At 43.1% G+C, this 24,189-nt stretch overlaps 1 pseudogene; it reads left to right on the plus strand.

Moving 5' to 3' along the window:
* Window positions 1–4,798: 4,798 nt before the first annotated feature.
* The window catches only part of LOC135504238 (segment polarity protein dishevelled homolog DVL-1-like), a 49,090-nt pseudogene continuing 29,699 nt past the window's right edge, over window positions 4,799–24,189 (plus strand).

Here is a 24,189-nt window from a genome sequence, read left to right on the forward strand (position 1 = left end):
AGTTCTTGGTGATCCGATAAATGGTTGATTTAGGTGCAATCTTACTGGCAGCAATATCCTTGCCTGTGAAGCCCTTTTTGTGCAAAGCAATGATGCCGGCACGTGATTCCTTGCAGGTAGTGTAAAGGTTTTCAGCAAGGACAGGACCAAGATGTGGCGTGGTAATTGTCCATGGTTGTTTATTTTAAAACTCAACATGAACACTAATACAAAAACCATAAACGTGAAAAAAACCGAAACAGTACCGTGTGACGAACAAACACAGACACGGAAACAATCACCCACAAAACAACAGTGAAACCCAGGCTACCTAAGTATGATTCTCAATCAGAGACAACTAACGACACCTGCCTCTGATTGAGAACCATACTAGGCCGAACACAGAAAAACAACCTAGAAACACAAAACATAGAATGCCCACCCAACTCACGTCCTGACCAACTAAAACAAACAAATACCATAAAAACTAGGGTCAGAACGTGACAGGTAGCCATGGATGACAGAGGAAGAAGAATGATTCCAAGCACCACCCTCCTTTTGAAGCTTCCACTCTGTTATTCAAGCTCAATCAGCATTGTTATGACTGTCCTGACCAGGTCAGGTTCCAGGACATTATCTCTCAACCCCAACAGAGGAGGAGAGATCTAGAGGTCTGAAGATGTGTTTTTTATGACCCCTCACACCAGTGGTAAATCTCAGGCCACAGACAAATTCCTTTGTCCTGTTACTGTGGCAAAGAAGGAGGTCGAGTGATAAATGGCAGATATGTGAGAGCAGAACTATAAACAGGCTCTGCCCGATCACTAAAATGGCCACCGTGATCAGAAATGGCCACCCTGAACCACAGATAAAGGGTAAAGAAAAACCAGGAAGAGGAAGCGAGAGGGCTGGAAGGATCTATGCACAATAGAGAAAGAGACAATAGAGATTGGCTGGATTTGCCGTGTATGAGCTGGACTGTTTTGGACTTACCTGTTGGCATTTGGACCTGGACCTAACGAGAACCCGATTCGTGTACCGAACCATGCTATCCTTGTCCTTGCCTACGGCCTGGGTGGACCAGGATGGAGAAACAAACACACAGGTACTGTCCTGTTCGAAAGATCTCTCATTCTTGGGTGATTTGGTGACAGTTTCCCACTTAAGTTGTGACAAACGCTCATAACCTTGAAGAGATTTGCCACAATATGGAGAACCAGCCTCAGAACATTAAACATGAAATAAAGGGACTTTGGAACAATGGTTTCCATCAGCCACAATGGTGGTCATGACGATAGATCGAATATGAAAATGTATGTCATTTTTGTTTTGTTATTAAAGGTTAATAGATGTTATTACGAAAACATTGTAACGTAAAGAGTTTTCCTAGTAGATGCTTGATGTTTATACATTGTACGGAAAATATCCAAATCAAAGAGAATGTTTTGGGGAAGATGAAATGTTAAGTTAGTTGTCTAAAATTGGATTTGAGTAAAATCTAGACCTTGCATCATTAACTTGATACGCCCAGAGAATTGCCTTAAAGGCGGTTACGCACACTTCTGGTCTAAAACCTGTGAGTATAGAATTTACAGGAGGACTACGTGACCCCAGCTGCAGCAAGGTCTAAAAAGTCAACGAACCCAGAACGCAACGCAAGTTTGAGGACAAAGGAATCCTTTTTACCCAAGCTACGGATGAGTAGCTGTGTCTAAGTGGGTGAATTCAAGTCAAACCACCTAGCCTCCATCTCCCATCAAATCGTGGTATCTAAAGGGTTTTATTCCTATGCTGTGAGCTCTGAGCGACAGAGCTGTCTGTCCTCAGAAGACCCCTTCCAGAGCAAAGGGTGAGGGAACAGACTCCTAAGCCAAAATAGGACACTGACGTTGGGAGGACTCTCAGAGAGGTGCGCCGGGGTAGTGCGTCATCGAACAGCTGAAGGCCTATGCAGAAAATCCATGGAGAACATCCCCACGTAATTACATCATTATATTCTGACCCATAAGAGCGGCAGTTTGGGGCAAGGCTAGGGTTAGAATAGCATAGCTGACAAATTCACCCAAATGTATATTTCTCTTGTGTACTTTCTTTTTTCTCTCTCTATTGAAATCCCCATCGTGGGTAACACGCGCCATAGTGTGTTGGCCCGTTATACTAAGTTCTAATCAATAGCCTATAATGTGTTTTGTCTATGTGTATCTTTTATTATCATTTTAGCTTTTTAGTAAATAAATATTCAACTAAGATTGGTGTGGTATGAACTCATTGGTGAGACCCGGGTCCGTGCAGATTCACGGGCTATACGACGTTCAGAACGAGACTGGTAGAGGCAACTAGTTAATTAGCGGCTGTTGTAAAATTGATATTCTGATATTCTTTGAGTTAATTTGGGAAATAGAAACTCAATAAAAACTAGTTTTCCAATGGTGCCCCAGGTTAATGAGTTAATAATTGCTTGATTCAGATAATCACGCAATTAGAAACTTTAATCATTCGATGAACAACAGTCATCACATTAACTAATACAACATCACGACAGCATGACAGAGTGATCTCCAGCCCTGTCCTTGTCAACACTCACACATGATGTCAGCTGGTCCTTTTGTGGCAGGGCTGAAATTTGACTGCACACTACCATTCAAAAGTTTGGGGTCACTTAGAAATGTCCTTGTATTTGAAAGAAAAGCACATTTTTCGTCCATTAAAATATCATCAAATTGATCAGAAATACAGTGTAGACATTGTTAATGTTGTTAATGACTATTGTAGCTGGAAATGGCAGATTTTTTGTGGAATGTCTACATAGGCGTACAGAGGCCAAATTTCAGCAAACCTCACTCCTGTGTTCAAATGGCATGTTGTGAAGGCTAATCCAAGTTCATCATTTTAAAAGGCTAATTGATCATTAGAAAACCCTTTTGCAATTATGTTAGCACAGCTAAAAACGGTTGTGCTGATTTAAGAAGCAATAAAACTGGCCTTCTTTAGACTAGTTGAGTTCCTGGAGCGTCAGCATTTGTGCGTTCGATTACAGGCTCAAAATGGGCAGAAACAAAGAACTTTCTTCTGAAACTCGTCAGTCTATTCTTGTTCTGAGAAATGAAGGCGATTCCATGCGAGAAACTGCCACGAAACTGAAGATCTTGTACAACGCTGTGTACTACTCCCTTCACAGAACACCACAAACTGGCGCTAACCAAAATAGAGAGATGAGTGGGAGGCCCCTGTGCACACCTCAGCAAGAGGACAAGTACATTAGTGTCTAGTTTGAGAAACTCTTCACATGTCCTCAACTGGCACCTTTATTAAATAGTACCCACAAAACACCAGTCTCAACGTCAACAATGAAGAGGCGACTCCTGGATGCTGGCCTTCTAGGCAGAGTTCCTCTGTCCAGTGTCTGTGTTCTTTTGCCCACTTAATCTTTTCTTTTTATTGGCCAGTCTGAGATATGGCTTTTTCTTTGCAACTCTGCCTAGAAGGCCAGCATCCTGGAGTCGCATCTTCACTGTTGACGTTGAGACTGGTGTTTAAAAGATGATGAATTAAACTATTGCAGTTGGATTCTTGACAATGTCATTTAAAGTTCTGACAATATTTCAATTTTGGTGTTTTACATACAAGCAACGCATCTATGCAGTTGCATGTTGTTGGTCCATTCTTTCCCCTCTAATAAAGGTTCAAAACAAACCATAGTGTTTTGATCAATATTTGATATGGTCATTACAATGTGTACAAAGTGGTATACTGGTACACTGAATATATGAATATGAAGAAAAATATTGGTCAAATTAGATTTATTCAAAAAGCCTCACAATAAATAATTATTAGGAAATGATTTTGGTTTCTTGAAAATAATTCAAAATAAGAACAAAAGATTTGGCCACAGGTATTTGTTTGCATAGGTTAGAAACATGCCATGTTCATTCTATAGGTTTCTTCACCCACTGGCTGCGGCAAGACTTTCTGCCTACACTGTACAGCAGCACAAGACTACCACCTACTGTCACAAGTTGGACTCAGGTGATCAAGAAAGTCTGCCCATCTTGATGATAATATTGATTATGATGATGATCACTTGTTAACATGATCATAATTATTGTAGTTCATTTGTGATTATAAAATGGATTTATAATGATTATATTATCTGCTATTATTAGATAGATTGTTACTAAATTTGTGATAATTAGAATTCCATAATGTAGGCTAATAATAACAAAAATAATGACATTAATTAATAATATAATAATAAGTTATTAGTAATATTATATCCTTTTGTTCTCAATATAATATTTCAACAGTTAATACAAACTATTATTACTGATGAAAACCATAGTGGTTAGAGCGTTGGACTAGCAACAGGAAGGTTGCAAGTTCAAACCCCCTAGCTGACAAGGTACAAATCTGTCGTTCTGCCCCTGAACAGGCAGTTAACCCACTGTTCCCAGGCCGTCATTGAAAATAAGAATGTGTTCTTAACTGACTTGCCTGGTTAAATAAAGGTAAAATTAAAAAATTAAAAAATTAAATACAGTAGCCTATGGTAAATTAGAAAGGGCCTACAGTAGCTTGAGCAAAATCCACTCCAAAGGTTTACTGAATAGAATGTGACTCCAATCCTCTCTTCATGTGTGGTGCACTGCAGCCTGCAGAACACCGGCTGTGACTAGTACTGTATAATGGGGAACAGTAGGTCTCTAGCCTAAACACACCACTAGATGACAGCACTGTCTAACGAATTACTGGAAAAAAATTGAAATATTCTCCACTCAATATCGCAAGGATGTGGACCGTCCCTTCCTGTTTTAGTACCGAGAGAGCCACCGTACCGAGACACATTGGAGCTGGAATACAGTCACTTAGGACTCGATTATGTTTAGATTTATGTTTATTTTATCAAAGACAAGGTTATTTATTTTCCAGCGTGAGGTCTACAGTTATATTTATTAATGATGTCACGTCAGCGTTTCGTCTTATTAGGTAGCTAGATAGCCACATATTTATTATTGCGCTGCCAACCCTTGTTCCTTTCCTGTGTCAATGATTCTCCTACCCTCACTCTTATGGCGGAGACTAAAATAATATATCACATTGACGAGGAGGAGACTCCTTATCTAGTGAAATTATCCGTTTCTCCTGAGAAAGTCACTTTAGCGGATTTTAAAAATGTCCTCAACAATCGTCCGGTCAATAGCTACAAATTCTTCTTCAAATCCATGGACCAGGATTTTGGGTAAGAATCCACCCATGAATAGACTATATTTTCTTCCTGTGTATGTTGCGGTCTTGTCATTGTTATCATATAAGTAAATAAATAAATGTATCTCAGCGCTAATTGGTTATTACACAGACACAACCATGTGTCCAATTTCACAACAAAGGTTGGTAACATTGTAACATTTGCGCAAGACTGATTGTGCAATGTCTGATCCGCGGTTGGCACCTGTTCATTGTATCCAATGCGCAATAGAATTGGTCCTTTGAAGTTCAGACCCGTAACATCAATATCTCATAGGACATTAAACGCGATTAACGTTACGCTTTTATTGTTGTCGATGTTGGTTATAGGCTACTGTAGCCTGCACAAAAGTGATTATATCTCATTTCGGAGATTGTGCTGTGTTGTCATCGTCATGTAATAAACCCATCTAATTTAATGATATAGACGTTACATTGACAAATCCTCCACATGTTTGCTGTGTGGCGCGAGTTCGGGATCGATTCCAAATGAATTATTGCCAGACAGGTTTCTCTTGTGTGTTCATTACTTTGTAGCACTTATAGCAATAGATAATAAAGAGAGAGAAGAAAATGAAAGGCATAATAGAGATTGATGCCGATCGATAATAGTCACATATTAACTGTAGCCAATCGTGATTTTCAGGAGACATTTATCAAATGTGACAGCATGACTATATGATGAGAACTTTGATATATCTATGTCATGTTAATCTTATTTCATTTAATAGGACAGGCTAAAAAGTCATCCGATGCGTCAAATAGGCTTCCAATGGACTGAAATTGTCACAGTAGGGATCCTGTATCCCTCTCATGTCGCTCTGTTTTACACGTTAGACGAACACGCGCACGAATACACACACACACACACACGCATAAAGGTAATTTCCTCCGATTCTAGGCTGAAGGTGAATCAAGCGAACATCCATTTTCATGGAAAACATAACGCGCCGTGCGCTCGCCATATATGTTATATAACGAATGGGTTGAAGAGCCAAAAGCTCACTCTTCGTTGTTGGGATTTTGCTCTCTTTTTTTGCCATTTTGCCATGCGACCCTAGGCCGCAAATCAGCTAAAAATGCCTGAGTAGAAACATGGCTGCCCGGTAGAAGAGCACTCCCTGAAAGAGGCGAGTGCCGTGGACTGACGGCCTGCCATAATTGTCAAATAGCGCTCAAATCGCGCATACATTTTTTTATTGACATACATCATGTAAATCAGTCGAACAAGCTCAGCTGGCCAACACCAATACTCCATTGAACATTTTATTTAATTAATAACGCGTATTTTAATGACCCTTGTCTCAGTTTTAATAGTTCTGCCTATTGTCCTGTGAATGTACACTACAGTTCTATTGGCCAATAGATTGTATGTGGTTAGTGGTAGCAATTAGTTCATTGCATTGTTGCCTGTCAGACATTTAATTTATGCTCACTGATATCAAATAGGATGATAGTCTGAATTGTTAGATGTTTAACATTCTTTTTCACATGTTGCCAACAGCCTATTTTCACTGATATTTTATTTTACTGTGAAAGGGATTTATCCTCTGTTCTTTCAAATGGTCTAGTATTTAGAATTAATGCAGGATACATTGATGTATAATTCACCATAGGCCTACAGGCAGTTTATAAGTATGTTTTTATTCTTGTATGTAGTATTTCCTCTCACCCTTTCCATTGCACTCAGTATTGTGTTGTCATTGCTCAGTCTTTCTGCACCGACATATCTCCCCAGACAGGCAGCTCGGTCTAAAGAGTTGGTAGAAGTCTCTAGTTATGGTCCTGTTAATAGAATGTGTTTGACCTCTCCTTCCCCCTCCCCCGCTCCCATACATTCAGACAACATGGACACCTTTAATAGATGCAGGTCAGAGGTTCACTTGTTATAGAGTCCTCCTTGGAGGATGACATATTTGTGTTAATGTCTGTTTCTCCTCTGACAAGCACAGTTGCACACACAGCACACATGGCACCACAGTGCACTCAAACAAACGCACACAGCCGCCACATTGCACTCAAACAAACGCACACAGCCGCAGACACACAGTGGCACAGCCGCAGATACACACACACACACACACGCACACACACACGCACGCACACGCACGCACGCACGCACGCACGCACGCACACACACACACACACACACACACACACACACACACACACACACACACACACACACACACACACACACACACACACACACACACACACACACACACACACACAGGCATAGCTCTGTAAAAGACCTGACTCCATCTGGTGTGAATATGATTGTATTTCCCTTATTTGGTTTGAGTCATCAACTTAGCAATGACTCATTCTGAAACCTATTATCTTATTCAGTGATTCATTCATTTAGCTTTATTCCATTTACCAAAAGGTGCTATTGTTTCCAGTTATTCTACCTTCGAAGATGTTTTCAGGCGATTTCCAGTTATTCTAGTTTTTAAGATGTTTTGAGGCGATTTCACAGCCAAACTGTTTTTAGTACACACTATCACAGACATCAGAGGAGGAAACCCACACACACAGAGACAGACAGTCGCCTGTCTCTAGCACAGGGACGTCATATCGTCATGTCAGAAATTCCTACAGCAGGCAGCACGACCTTGTGAGGGAACTGTTTTTTCCTAGTAGCAGGATAGTTAGTTGGGTCTATACTGTGTCCTCAGCAGGGCCTTCCTGTTCTGTCCCTGTCCCCCCTGTCACCAGCCAGGGCAGATTCATCCATGAGGCCCCAAGTGAGGAGATCCATCATCTGATTATGGAAACAAATAATGTTCTAAAGAGTTATAGTTAGGGTTAGAACTCCACATGGAGTTACAGATTTCTGTTGCTGAGTGCAGTGTTAGGCTTCGTGCCATGGTCCACCTTTCACAAGGGCCAGTGCAGTGGTGGAATTGGTCTTGTCATTTCAATCAACACATTCCTATGGTTTGATAACTGTAGCATTGTTAAAGTAGATAAGTAGGCAAAGGCTACACTGAAAGTCACATGTGAAAGTGAAATCCTTGAGCAGCATTGTACTCAGTGTACCGGCTGTATACAGTATGGGAACAACACAGACAGTCAGGGACACACAGAGGATAATAAGGCTGGTGTATCGCATAGACACAGTATAGCTGTTAGAGAAATGAACTAGGGAATAATCAGACTCCATTAGAGAGGGAAAACATGGAATCCCTTGCAGTTCTAGACAGTGTTTGATATGTAAATGTTCAGTCAGTGCCCGATCTTACATAGTAGACCCCCTGTTGTGAAGGGGAAGCAAGCTATTTTTTATTTCATTGTTATAAAATGTTAGATTTGTGCTGATAATACCAGGATTAGTTCATGTGGACTATGTGGTTTTTATGATTCTTTTGGGGGTCCATAAAATATATTTAGTCCATCTGTGTATGATTACGCATCTATTGTCTGTCTTATATCTCGTGAAATATTGTGTGTCCATTTCCAGTTGAAACATAGATTTGTGTAGGATAGAATGTAAATCCGGTTTGCTGTTGAATTTTTATCCCTCACTGGCCTGACAAAAGACTGCATTATAATGTTGTTCAACCACATATGAATGAGTAGAGCTTTGAGGTTGATATTATAGAGATCCTATTAAATAACTATTAGTATTCAAATTCCTAATTGTATGGTCAATATGCTGTTTTGTTATGGCAACGGTTGAGATGTTTGTTTGAGACCTCAGGAAAACCTTTGTCATAGAGGACCACTGAAGGTAATTGTTATAAGGAAAGGAAGTAAGTGCTCTTGGCATGAATGAGGATACTCAGCTGAATATGGAGATCTTTCCACCTGCGCCACGTCTACCGTACCTCACTTGAAAGGTTACTGTTGTTATTAGTACAGTAACCTGATATGTTCTGAGAACCTGAGGTTTCAGGAATAGCACTGAGCTAAGGTTGAGGAACCAATCCTGTTGAATAATTAAATACATTTTCATTCTAATTTGAATCACAGATATTTTGTGTACTATTGTGGCGAGTGAAAGCTTTGGACTATGGGCCTGCTGTGTACAGCCGGCTGGTCAGTCGCCCCTCCTGACCCTGTGCTGTTGGGCCAGATGATAACTAGCTTCCCTCCTGCCCTGGGCATAATTAAAGTCCTCTAATCCCTACAACACCCCCCCCCCCCACACACACACAGCCAGCCCTGCCGTACCATGGTCCACCACTACATTATGCAGCAATCTCCCTTTAAATCTTGTGTCATTAGCCTGTGGAATCTGTTAAGACTTGTTTAAGCTGCCGGCTTTGAGAAGTGAGAGTTGTGATGACCGGGACCCAGTGTCTGACACTTGTCACATTTTAAACTGAGCTCTCCTGTGTGTGTGTCATCTACCCACTTGGGCACAGACGTCAATTCAACGTCTATTCCATGTTGGTTCAACGTAATTTCATTGAAATGACTTTAAAGCAACGTTGGTTCAACCAGTGTGTGCCCAGTGGGTAGCTACTGGATGTGTTTGTGCATGGGGATTAGGTGTAGCAAATTGTGATGCTGAAATCAGTTGGAATATGAAAGTATGCATGAAGAAAGGTCATGGTTTACAGAGAGCACATCATTTTGTTTACGTTGGACGTTTGTCTGGATTCCTTTGGTTTTAATGCTTTTAACAGAGTGAGAGGCAGAGAGAGAGAGAGAGATTGTTACAATTCATGTTGTATCTAGCTTATTTTATAAATTTATTACCCTTAAACAGGGTGCTTGGCCACTAATTTACCAATATGATGTTGTTCAGTTTGGAACCGCATTAAATTAGCACTGCTAATAATATATCAGAGTCCCATCCCGAGACCTTAAGAGTTAAAAGGCGATGACTTTGACTATAGGCGTTCTGTTTCTATTGACCACTCCCACATCCTCCCAAGTCACCTTCAGTTGGTCACGTGGCTGTAGACAGAGGATACATACACTTCCTACCTAACGATGAGAATCACACCCCCTCTTCCTCTCTGTGGTTGAACAGAACAGGCCACACACACGGCAGCATTCTGTCTACTGTGTTAGTAAGTTACAGCCACAAGTCTACGTTATCTCTCTCCACCACTCCCACAGTACAGTATAACACAGCCGCAGTAGAACACAGTCGCTCGCTGTTGTCATGTGCGTAGGAACTCCTGGCAATGTCTGAAGGGGAAAAGAAGTAAATGAATGGACCAGCAGTTTCATAGAAATGCAGCATAAAGTCTTCATCAGATGCTCTGTTGCTTTCCTTTCAAGTCGTCTCTTTGTCCTGTTCAGGTTCCAGAATTCACACCTATATTATCTATTTATCCGCTATTATTCTCCCACCTTTGAGATAGGCATAACTACAGCCCAGGACTGTAGCCCAGGACCTTTTCTGTGTGTCTGTGTCTATCCTCTGCCTCCAGACCAGGCCTGCTCTAGTCTGTACTGTGTGACAGGAGCCCAGCAGGTGTGGCTGGTTACTGGCAGTGGTTACTGCTGATCCCTGTCCCAGGGGTCAGAGGGTAAATGGGAGGTATTTTTGTTGGGAATTTACAGTCTAAGATGTACATGCTGAAGTCAACCAGTCTATTAATACCCCTCTAACTCCTGACACCCAGGCGGGTAGTACCTTGTCCCCTTTTCACCGCAACACAACCACTCTCACTATTCGAGGGCTGGGCTGGGTGGAGAGGCACACTCTTAGAAAAAATGGTTTCAAAAGGGTTTTCCAGTTAGAACTCTTTTGGGTTCCATGTAGAACCCTCTGTGGAAAGTGTTCCAAATGGAACCCAAAAGGGTTCTACCTGGAACCAAAGGGGGATCTTCAAAGGTTTCTCCTATGGGAACAGCCGATGGACCGTTTTTGGTTCTAGAAGCACCCAAGAGTGTAGGGGATAGCCTATATATTTGGAATTGGATGTGATGGCGATATGTACAATATATTGTGTGCACATGATAAATACAGATTCAATGTATTTCCTCAATGCCCAGACCTGTCACACATATACACATACAGCACACAGAGCCCAAACAGGTCTGCATCGTCTTCACTTTGCTGTTGATCTATGTGCTTGTCCATGTAATGTTTCTGCACTAATATCATGTTGTTGTACTTAGTCAGGGCCATTAATCACTTATGGAGGCTGAGGCTCAACATCTATCAGCTTTCAATGAACTTAACATAGATGCCAATCCCTTTATGGTCGAAAAGTGGAAAATTCTACTGATTAAGCATGAATCTGTGCAGAGCAGGACAGGGTAGTAGAAATGATCCCTGGGTTGTAGGCTAGCAACTGTGTGCTGAGCACTGACTATCTCTCTCTCTCTCCCACCCTTTCTCTCTCTCTCTCTCTCTCTCTCTCTCTCTCCCACCCTCTCTCTCCCTCTCTCTCTCCCACCCTCTCTCTCTCTCTCTCTCTCTTTCTCTCTCTCTCTCCCACCCTCTCTCTCTCTCTCTCTCTCTCTCTCTCCCACCCCTCTCTCTCTCTCTCTCCCACCCCCCTCTCTCTCTCCCCCTCTCTCTCTCTCTCTCTCTCTCCCTCCCTCTCTCTCTCTCTCTCCCACTCTCTCTCTCTCTCTCTCTCTCTCTCCCACCCTCCTCTCTCTCTCTCTCTCTCTCTCTCTCTCTCTCTCTCTCTCTCCCTCTCTCTCTCCCACCCTCTCTCTCTCCCACCCTCTCTCTCTTTCTCTCTCTCCCACCTTCTCTCTCACTCTCTCTCTCTCCCACCCTCTTTCTCTCTCTCCCACCCTCTCTCTCTCTCTCTCCCACCCTCTCTCTCTCTCACTCTCTCTCTCTCTCTCTCCCACCTCTCTCTCTCTCTCCCACCCTCTCTCTCTCCCACCCTCTCTCTCTCCCACCCTCTCTCTCTCCCACTCTCTCTCTCCCACCCTCTCTCTCTCTCCCACCCTCTCTCTCTCTCTCTCTCTCGCTCCCACCCTCTCTCGCTCTCTCACACCCTCTCTCTCTCTCTCTCTCTCTCTCCCACCCTCACTCTCTCTCTCTCTCTCTCTCCCACCCTCTCTCTCTCTCTCCCACCCTCTCTCTCACGCTCTCTCTCTCTCTCTCTCTCTCTCTCTCTCTCTCCCACCCTCTCTCTCTCTCTCCCACCCACCTTCTCTCCCTCCCACTCTCTCTCTCTCCCACCCTCTCTCCCTCTCCCACCCTCTCTCTCTCTCCACTCTCTCTCTCTCCCTCTCTCTCCCACTCTCTCTCCCACCCCTCTCTCTCCCTCTCTCTCTCTCTCTCTCACTCCCACCCCTCTCTCTCTCTCACACCCTCTCTCTCTCTCTCTCTCTCCCACCCTCACTCTCTCTCTCTCTCTCCCACTCTCTCTCTCTCTCTCTCCCACCCTCTCTCTCACTCACTCTCTCTCTCTCTCTCTCTCTCTCTCTCCCACCCCTCTCTCTCTCTCTCCCACCCACCTTCTCTCCCTCCCACTCTCTCTCTCTCCCACCCTCTCTCTCTCTCTCTCTCACTCTCTCCCACCCCTCTCTCTCTCCCACCCTCTCTTTCTCTCTCTCTCCCACCCTCTCTCTCACTCTCTCTCTCCCTCTCTCTCTCTCTCTCTCTCTCTCTCTCTCCCCTCTCTCCCTCTCTCTCTCTCCCACCCTCTCTCTCTCTCCCACCCCCTCTCTCTCTCTCCCACCCTCTCTCTCTCCCACTCTCTCTCTCCCACCCTCTCTCTCTCTCTCTCTCTCTCTCTCCCACCCTCACTCTCACTCTCTCTCAGGGTTGTTAAAGAGGAGATTTCCGACGACAACGCCAAGTTGCCCTGCTTCAACGGGAGAGTGGTGTCCTGGGTAAGTGAGATGAATGGCGCCCCCGCGGCATCACCCCCTGTCCCGTAGCTCCTCTCCCCGTCTCATTGCTCTCCTCTCCACTTCGCTGCGGCTCGCTGGCTCAGCGGTAGCTAAAGATACGTGTAGTGTAACGCTCCATATAGTGTATCTACCTAGAGAGATCACACTGTCACGCCTCCACAGTACAACACTCAAGACTCGACAGTAGAGAGGGACTTACTCATTGTTGAGCTTCTATGCTAAGTGCCTTACACAGGTGTGAGCTCTGCCAATGGGAGATGAACTAAGGCATGGTTACACAACGACATCACAACAGTCCAAGCTTAACAGTTTTACTAGCAATATCATACAGTATTCTACCAACAAATGAGGTCAGCTAACAATCATTTACATTGGCCTACCTAAGGATACGAGACACAGGTTAATTTGGTATAGTTGTACATAGTGCTCGGAGCAGTGGTGCATACATTATCATGACAGACTGTACTGCATACCATTTCTGTGAATTATATACTGGGAACTGTAAATAGAGATATTTATATTAGCTTTTCCCAGTGTCTTAACCTTTTCCCAGTGTCTTAACCAGGTCCCAGTCTGTTAACCATGTCCCAGTGTCTTAATCATGTCCCAGTGTCTTAACCTTTTCCCAGTGTCTTAACCATGTCCCAGTGTCTTAATCATGTCCCAGTGTCTTAAACTTTTCCCAGTGTCTTAACCATGTCCCAGTGTCTTAACCATGTCCCAGTGTGTTAACCTTTTGCCAGTGTCTTAACCATGTCCCAGTGTCTTAACCATGTCCCAGTGTGTTAACCTTTTGCCAGTGTCTTAACCATGTCCCAGTGTCTTAACCATGTCCCAGTGTGTTAACCTTTTGCCAGTGTCTTAACCATGTCCCAGTGTCTTAACCATGTCCCAGTGTGTTAACCTTTTGCCAGTGTCTTAACCATGTCCCAGTGTCTTAACCATGTCCCAGTGTCTTAACCATGTCCCAGTGTCTTAACCATGTCCCAGTGTCTTAACCGTATCCGGGAGCGTAATCATAGCCTCAAGCTCATTACCATAACGCAACGTTAACTATTCATGAAAATTGCAAATGAAATTAAATAAATATATTGGCTCACAAGCTTAGCCTTTTGTTAACAACACTGTCATCTCAGATTTTCAAAAAATGCTTTTCAACCATAGCTACACAAGCATTTGTGTAAGAGTATTGATAGCTAGCATAGCATTAAGCCTAGCATTCAGCAGGCAACATTTTCACAAAAAACAGAAAAGCATTCAAATAAAATCATTTACCTTTGAAGAACTTCAGATGTTTTCAATGAGGAGACTCTCAGTTAGATAGCAAATGTTCAGTTTTTCCAAAAAGATTATTTGTGTAGGAGAAATCGCTCCGTTTTGTTCATCACGTTTGGCTAAGAAAAAAAAAACGTATCCGGGAGTGTAATTATAGCCTCAAGCTCATTACCATAACGCAACGTTAACTATTCATGAAAATCGCAAATGAAATTAAATAAATATATTGGCTCACAAGCTTAGCCTTTTGTTAACAACACTGTCATCTCAGATTTTCAAAAAATGCTTTTCAACCATAGCTACACAAGCATTTGTGTAAGAGTATAGATAGCTAGCATAGCATTAAGCCTAGCATTCAGCAGGCAACATTTTCACAAAAACAAGAAAAGCATTCAAATAAAATCATTTACCTTTGAAGAACTTCGGATGTTTTCAATGAGGAGACTCTCAGTTAGATAGCAAATGTTCAGTTTTTCCAAAAATATTATTTGTGTAGGAGAAATCGCTCCGTTTTGTTCATCACATTTGGCTAAGAAAAAACCCTGAAAATTCAGTCATTACAACGCAAACTTTTTTCAAAATTAACTCCATAATATCGACAGAAACATGGCAAACGTTGTTTAGAATCAATCCTCAAGGTGTTTTTCACATATCTATGCGATGATAAATCACTCGTTGCAGTTTGGTTTCTCCTCTCTTCAAAATGGAAAAATGCACGCACCTGGAGATTACGCAATAGTTTCGACGGAGGACACCGAGCGGACACCTGGTAAATGTAGTCTCTTATGGTGAATTTTCCAATGATATGCCTACAAATATGTCACAATGCTGCAAACACCTCGGGGAAACGACAGAAAGTGCAGGCTCATTCCTTGCACATTCACAGCCATATAAGGAGACATTGGAACACAGCGCCTCCAAAATCTGGCTCACTTCCTGTATGAAATTTCATCTTGGTTTCGCCTGTAGCATTAGTTCTGTGGCACTCACAGACAATATCTTTGCAGTTTTGGAAACGTCAGAGTGTTTTCTTTCCAAAGCTGTCAATTATATGCATAGTCGAGCATCTTTTCATGACAAAATATCTTGTTTAAAACGGGAACGTTTTTCATCCAAAAATGAAATACTGCCCCCAGAGGTTCAAGAGGTTAACCGTGTCCAAGTGTCTTAATCATGTCCCAGTGTCTTAATCATGTCCCAGTGTCTTAACCTTGTCCCAGTGTCTTAACCATGTCCCAGTGTCTTAACAATTTACCAGTGTCTTAGTCATGTCCCAGTGCCTTAACCATGTCCCAGTGTCTTAATCATGTCCCAGTGTCTTAATGTCTTAATCATGTCCCAGTGTCTTAATCATGTCGCAGTGTTATTAGATTCTCCCTCTGGCATGTTCCTTTAACACTCATTATTATGGTTCAAGTGAAAGCAGAGCAGCTGTATCTATGGGCCATTTTACATAAGCCTTTGTGCTCACACGCGCACACAGTCACCAGAGTGAAAGCAATGTGAGCTGCGTCGTTCCCTCTGTTTCCCAATGTATTTATACATAGCCACCAGCCACCAGCTTTCCTCAGGCCCCTTTGGTGCATCTCATTTAGACAGTATTTCTCTCTTACGTCTCTCAGATAGTCCTCTATGTCTGTTTGTGTGTCTCTGTGTCTGTTTATCTGTTGTGTGTCTCTGTGTCTCTCTCTATGTCTGTTTGTGTGTCTCTGGGTCTGTTTATCTGTTGTGTGTCTCTGTGTCTCTCTCTATGTCTGTTTGTGTGTCTCTGGGTCTGTTTATCTGTTCTGTGTCTCTGTGTCTCTCTCTATGTCTGTTTGTGTGTCTCTGGGTCTGTTTATCTGTTGTGTGTCTCTGTGTCTCTCTCTATGTCTGTTTGTGTGTATCTGTGTCTGTTTATCTGTTGTGTGTCTCTGTGCCTCTCTCTATGTCTGTTTGTGTTTATCTGTTGTGTGTCTCTGTATCTCTCTCTATGTCTGTTTTTGTGACTGAATATGTTTGTCTATCTCTTTGCCTGTTACTTTCTACCTCTTTTCCAGTCCCTGTTTATATACCTGTCTCTGTGTGTATCTCTATGTTCATATTTGTCTCTGTTATTAGGTCTCTGACTCACCCCTCTGTCTCGCTCCCTCTCTCTCTCTCCCTCTGTCTCTCTCTCTCTGTCTCTCTGTCTCTCTCTCTCTCTCTCTCTCTCTCTCCCCTCTCTCTCTCTCTCTCTCTCTCTCTCTCTCTCTCTCTCTCTGTGTGTGTCTGCAGCTCGTCCTGGCAGAGAGCTCTCACTCTGATGGGGGGTCCCAGTGTACAGAGAGCCACCCAGAGCTGCCACCCCCCCTGGAGAGGACAGGGGGCATCGGTGACTCCCGCCCACCCTCCTTCCAGTGAGTACACAGCACTGACTGCATATGTGTCCTATTACACATAAACACCATGCACATATCATTACACACACAAATACATGTGTACACACACACACACACGCACGCACGCACGCACGCACGCACGCACACACACACACACACACACACACACACACACACACACACACACACACACACACACACACACACACACACACACACACATGCACCATGTCACCTTTGTAATTCACTGCAAGCCATATGCTAATCAGTATCTGGAGAACTCATCACGCAGGGGCCAAGCCGACCGCACACGGGAGGTGCGTGTGTGTGTAAATGTGTAGGTGTGTGTGTGTGTGTGTGTGTGTGTGTGTGTGTGTGTGTGTGTGTGTGTGTGTGTGTGTGTGGCATCCCTCCCATCTGTGGGGTAGTAGTCTGCTCATCTATGCAGCTACAATGGGGCAAAAAAGCATTTAGTCAGCCACCAATTGTGCAAGTTTTCCCACTTAAAAAGATGAGAGAGGCCTGTAATTTTCATCATAGGTACACTTCAACTATGACAGACAAAATGAGAAGAAAAAAAATCCAGAAAATCACATTGTAGGATTTTTAATGAATTTATTTGCAAATTATGGTGAAAAATAAGTAATTGGTCACCTACAAACAAGCAAGATTTCTGGCTCTCACACACCTGTAACTTCTTCTTTAAGAGGCTCCTCTGTCCTCCACTCGTTACCTGTATTAATTGCACCTGTTTGAACTTGTTATCAGTATAAAAGACACCTGTCCACAACCTCAAACAGTCACACTCCAAACTCCACAATGGCCAAGACCAAAGAGCTGTCAAAGGACACCAGAAACAAAATTGTCGACCTGCACCAGGCTGGGAAGACTGAATCTGCAATAGGTAAGCAGTTTGGTTTGAAGAAATCAACTGTGGGAGCAATTATTACGAAATGGAAGACATACAAGACCACTGATAATCTCCCTCGATCTGGGGCTCCACGCAAGATCTCACCCCGTGGGGTCAAAATGATCACAAGAACGGTGAGTATAAATCCCATAACCACACGGGGGGACCTAGTGAATGACCTGCAGAGAGCTGGGACCAAAGTAACAAAGCCTACCATCAGTAACACACTATGCCGCCAGGGACTCAAATCCTGCAGTGCCAGTCGTGTCCCTCTGCTTAAGCCAGTACATGTCCAGGCACGTCTGAAGTTTGCTAGAGAGCATTTGGATGATCGAGAAGAAGATTGGGAGAATGTCATATGGTCAGATGAAACCAAAATATAACTTTTTGGTAAAAACTCAACTCGTCGTGTTTGGAGGACAAAGAATGTTTAGTTGCATCCAAAGAACACCATACCTACTGTGAAGCATGGGGGTGGAAACATCATGTTTTGGGCTGTTTTTCTGCAAAGGGACCAGGACGACTGATTCCTGTAAAGGAAAGAATGAATGGGGCCATGTATCATGAGATTTTTAGTGAAAACCTCCTTCCATCAGCAAGGGCATTGAAGATGAAACGTGTCTGGGTCTTTCAGCATGACAATGATCCCAAACACACCGCCCGGGCAACGAAGGAGTGGCTTTGTAAGAAGCATTTCAAGATCATGGAGTGGCCTAGCCAGTCTCCAGATCTCAACCCCATAGAAAATATTTGGAGGGAGTTGAAAGTCCGTGTTGTCCAGCAACAGCCCCAAAACATCACTGCTCTAGAGGAGATCTGCATGGAGGAATGGGCCAAAATACCATTAACAGTGTGTGAAAACCTTGTGAAGACTTACAGAAAATGTTTGACCTCTGTCATTGCCAACAAAGGGTATATAACAAAGTATTGAGATAAACTTTTGTTATTGACCAAATACTTATTTTCCACCATAATAATAGAACTCTATTGGGTTCAATGTATAAACTTTTCCCAAGATGCTTCTACATGGAACCCCAAAAAGGTTATCCTATGGGGACAGCCAAATAACCCTTTTGGAACCCTTTTTGTCGAAGAGTGCAGTTGGCTGTACCTGCGCCAAAACTCCTGTATTTTTCATCTTATAGCTTGTTCTCCATCTTCTTTTAAATAGCAAGCCAATGTGTTTTCAGCACTTTTACTTCTATGATTGATCAAAAGTCATTTTCTCATGCTGTCACGTCACTCATGCAGCAGACATGTTTGGAACATCAAATCGCAATAAATATTGCATCGGCACCTACGTATCGTGGCAATATCGTAGCGTAAGGTCCCTGGCAATTCCCAGCACTACTAGTTAAGAGTTAGTAAAGATATATTATGAGGTCAGACAATGTGTGGTGTTATTACTACATCGATGGGTTAAAAGCTTAGGAGTGAACTCTGCTTCTCGAATCTTGTTTGACCCTTATGCAAGCACTACACATTGACTTCAAACAGACTGATTAAAGATTCTCACTGTACTTGTAAAGAGAGAGACCCCCAAAGCCAAATTTAGCAGGAAATGCTGTGGGCCCTGGGCTGGAGTTGTTAGTGCCATTACAGCAGTGTTACCTTCTGCAGGGGTTTGTATTGAGAGCATGCAATCTGTCATGTTCCAGTATCTCTTTATCTGCTGTTTGACATCCTGGCTTTTTGCCCTCTGCGGGCTGCTGCTCCCTGCTGCTTGGCTGTCAGCCTGCCTGATCCTTTTATTGTCCGGGCCTCGTCTCTTCCTGCTGCGTCTACTGCCACCTTGTGGTCAAATATGGGCATGTCGGTTCGGCTCCCACACAAGGATTTAACTTTCCTATTCCCCCCTCACTTTCTCTCCCCTTGCTCGCTCTCTCTCTCTTCTCTCTCTCTGCTCTCTCTCTCTCTCTCTCTCTCTCTCTCTCTCTCTCTCTCTCTCTCTCTCTCTCTCTCTCTTTCAGACAGGCAGTGTTTTTTCTCTGGTCTTAGTAGGCCTATGGTGAATTCCCCATAGTGAGCTTCTGTCATTCTCAGTCTCATTCTGAAAATAGACAGAATATTATTACCAGTTCATTTTGTTATTGTGCTTTATTCATGTATTTCATGGATCCATTTCTGTATGAATGGCTGTGTTTGATGGAGGACAGAATAGGTAGAATAGGAGTTTGGGCTGAGTGTGGTGCAGAGCAGGCAGAATTAATGTGCTTCTGCCTGATAATCCGGATTAGCGAACAACCATCTCTGGGGGGGGGGGGGGGGTGATAGGCGGTTAGCGGGGCAGGGGGATCACAGCTGGCAGCCCCCCAGCCTCCGTCCCTTGGTAATCTCACAAAGGATCGGCCAACACAGGCGATCAGCCTACCCCCTTCCAGGCTGGACGGCTGCCATTGACAAACAACAGCCACACCACATTGGCCAATCCCTGCCATATAGACATATAATATTAACATACTGCCCCATCCCTGCTTTACCCCTGTCTGAGACAGATAATATTAACATACTGCCCCATCCCTGCTTTATCCCTGTCTGAGACAGATAATATTAACATACTGCCCCATCCCTGCTTTATCCCTGCCATATAGACAGATAATATTAACATACTGCCCCATCCCTGCTTTATCCCTGCCATATAGACAGATAATATTAACATACTGCCCCATCCCTGCTTTATCCCTGTCTGAGACAGATAATATAAACATACTGCCCCATCCCTGCTTTATCCCTGTCTGAGACAGATAATATAAACATACTGCCCCATCCCTGCTTTATCCCTGCCATATAGACAGATAATATTAACATACTGCCCCATCCCTGCTTTATCCCTGCCATATAGACAGATAATATTAACATACTGCCCCATCCCTGCTTTATCCCTGCCATACAGACAGATAATATTAACATACTGCCCCATCCCTGCTTTATCCCTGCCATATAGACAGATAATATTAACATACTGCCCCATCCCTGCTTTATCCCTGCCATATAGACAGATAATATTAACATACTGCCCCATCCCTGCTTTATCCCTGCCATATAGACAGATAATATTAACATACTGCCCCATCCCTGCTTTATCCCTGCCATATAGACAGATAATATTAACATACTGCCCCCCCATCCCTGCTTTATCCCTGCCATATAGACAGATAATATTAACATACTGCCCCATCCCTGCTTTATCCCTGCCATACAGACAGATAATATTAACATACTGCCCCATCCCTGCTTTATCCCTGCCATATAGACAGATAATATTAACATACTGCCCCATCCCTGCTTTATCCCTGCCATACAGACAGATAATATTAACATACTGCCCCATCCCTGCTTTATCCCTGCCATATAGACAGATAATATTAACATACTGCCCCATCCCTGCTTTATCCCTGCCATACAGACAGATAATATTAACATACTGCCCCATCCCTGCTTTATCCCTGCCATACAGACAGATAAGACAGATAATATTAACATACTGCCCCATCCCTGCTTTATCCCTGTCTATAGACAGATAATATTAACATACTGCCCCATCCCTGCTTTATCCCTGCCATATAGACAGATAATATTAACATACTGCCCCATCCCTGCTTTATCCCTGCCATATAGACAGATAATATTAACATACTGCCCCATCCCTGCTTTATCCCTGCCATATAGACAGATAATATTAACATACTGCCCCATCCCTGCTTTATCCCTGTCTGAGACAGATAATATAAACATACTGCCCCATCCCTGCTTTATCCCTGTCTGAGACAGATAATATTAACATACTGCCCCATCCCTGCTTTATCCCTGTCTGAGACAGATAATATTAACATACTGCCCCATCCCTGCTTTATCCCTGCCATATAGACAGATAATATAAACATACTGCCCCATCCCTGCTTTATCCCTGCCCCATCCCTGCTTTAGACAGATAATATAAACATACTGCCCCATCCCTGCTTTATCCCTGCCATATAGACAGATAATATAAACATACTGCCCCATCCCTGCTTTATCCCTGCCATATAGACAGATAATATAAACATACTGCCCCATCCCTGCTTTATCCCTGCCATATAGACAGATAATATTAACATACTGCCCCATCCCTGCTTTATCCCTGCCATACAGACAGATAATATTAACATACTGCCCCATCCCTGCTTTATCCCTGCCATACAGACAGATAATATTAACATACTGCCCCATCCCTGCTTTATCCCTGCCATATAGACAGATAATATTAACATACTGCCCCATCCCTGCTTTATCCCTGCCATACAGACAGATAATATTAACATACTGCCCCATCCCTGCTTTATCCCTGCCATATAGACAGATAATATTAACATACTGCCCCATCCCTGCTTTATCCCTGTCTGAGACAGATAATATTAACATACTGCCCCATCCCTGCTTTATCCCTGCCATACAGACAGATAATATTAACATACTGCCCCATCCCTGCTTTATCCCTGCCATATAGACAGATAATATTAACATACTGCCTCATCCCTGCTTTATCCCTGCCATATAGACAGATAATATAAACATACTGCCCCATCCCTGCTTTATCCCTGCCATATAGACAGATAATATTAACATACTGCCCCATCCCTGCTTTATCCCTGCCATATAGACAGATAATATTAACATACTGCCCCATCCCTGCTTTATCCCTGCCATACAGACAGATAATATTAACATACTGCCCCATCCCTGCTTTATCCCTGCCATATAGACAGATAATATTAACATACTGCCCCATCCCTGCTTTATCCCTGCCATATAGACAGATAATATTAACATACTGCCCCATCCCTGCTTTACCCCTGCCATATAGACAGATAATATTAACATACTGCCCCATCCCTGCTTTATCCCTGTCTGAGACAGATAATATAAACAAACTGCCCCATCCCTGCTTTATCCCTGCCATATAGACAGATAATATTAACATACTGCCCCATCCATGCTTTATCCCTGTCTGAGACAGATAATATAAACATACTGTCCCATCCCTGCTTTATCCCTGCCATATAGACAGATAATATTAACATACTGCCCCATCCCTGCTTTATCCCTGTCTGAGACAGATAATATAAACAAACTGCCCCATCCCTGCTTTATCCCTGCCATATAGACAGATAATATTAACATACTGCCCCATCCATGCTTTATCCCTGTCCGAGACAGATAATATAAACATACTGCCCCATCCCTGCTTTATCCCTGCCATATAGACAGATAATATTAACATACTGCCCCATCCCTGCTTTATCCCTGTCTGAGACAGATAATATAAACAAACTGCCCCATCCCTGCTTTATCCCTGCCATATAGACAGATAATATTAACATACTGCCCCATCCCTGCTTTATCCCTGTCTGAGACAGATAATATAAACATACTGCCCCATCCCTGCTTTATCCCTGTCTGAGACAGATAATATTAACATACTGCCCCATCCCTGCTTTATCCCTGCCATATAGACAGATAATACTAACAAACTGCCCCATCCCTGCTTTATCCCTGCCATATAGACAGATAATATAAACATACTGCCCCATCCCTGCTTTATCCCTGCCATATAGACAGATAATATTAACATACTGCCCCATCCCTGCTTTATCCCTGTCTGAGACAGATAATATTAACATACTGCCCCATCCCTGCTTTATCCCTGCCATATAGACAGATAATATTAACATACTGCCCCATCCCTGCTTTATCCCTGCCATATAGACAGATAATATTAACATACTGCCCCATCCCTGCTTTATCCCTGTCTGAGACAGATAATATAAACATACTGCCCCATCCCTGCTTTATCCCTGTCTGAGACAGATAATATTAACATACTGCCCCATCCCTGCTTTATCCCTGCCATATAGACAGATAATATTAACATACTGCCCCATCCCTGCTTTATCCCTGTCTGAGACAGATAATATTAACATACTGCCCCATCCCTGCTTTATCCCTGCCATATAGACAGATAATATTAACATACTGCCCCATCCCTGCTTTATCCCTGCCATATAGACAGATAATATTAACATACTGCCCCATCCCTGCTTTATCCCTGCCATATAGACAGATAATATTAACATACTGCCCCATCCCTGCTTTATCCCTGCCATATAGACAGATAATATTAACATACTGCCCCATCCCTGCTTTATCCCTGCCATATAGACAGATAATATTAACATACTGCCCCATCCCTGCTTTATCCCTGCCATATAGACAGATAATATTAACATACTGCCCCATCCCTGCTTTATCCCTGTCTGAGACAGATAATATAAACATACTGCCCCATCCCTGCTTTATCCCTGCCATATAGACAGATAATATTAACATACTGCCCCATCCCTGCTTTATCCCTGCCATATAGACAGATAATATTAACATACTGCCCCATCCCTGCTTTATCCCTGCCATATAGACAGATAATATTAACATACTGCCCCATCCCTGCTTTATCCCTGCCATATAGACAGATAATATTAACATACTGCCCCATCCCTGCTTTATCCCTGCCATATAGACAGATAATATTAACATACTGCCCCATCCCTGCTTTATCCCTGCCATATAGACAGATAATATTAACATACTGCCCCATCC

This window comes from Oncorhynchus masou, chromosome 18 (assembly GCF_036934945.1).
Source record: "Oncorhynchus masou masou isolate Uvic2021 chromosome 18, UVic_Omas_1.1, whole genome shotgun sequence".
NCBI classification, from domain to species: domain Eukaryota; kingdom Metazoa; phylum Chordata; class Actinopteri; order Salmoniformes; family Salmonidae; genus Oncorhynchus; species Oncorhynchus masou.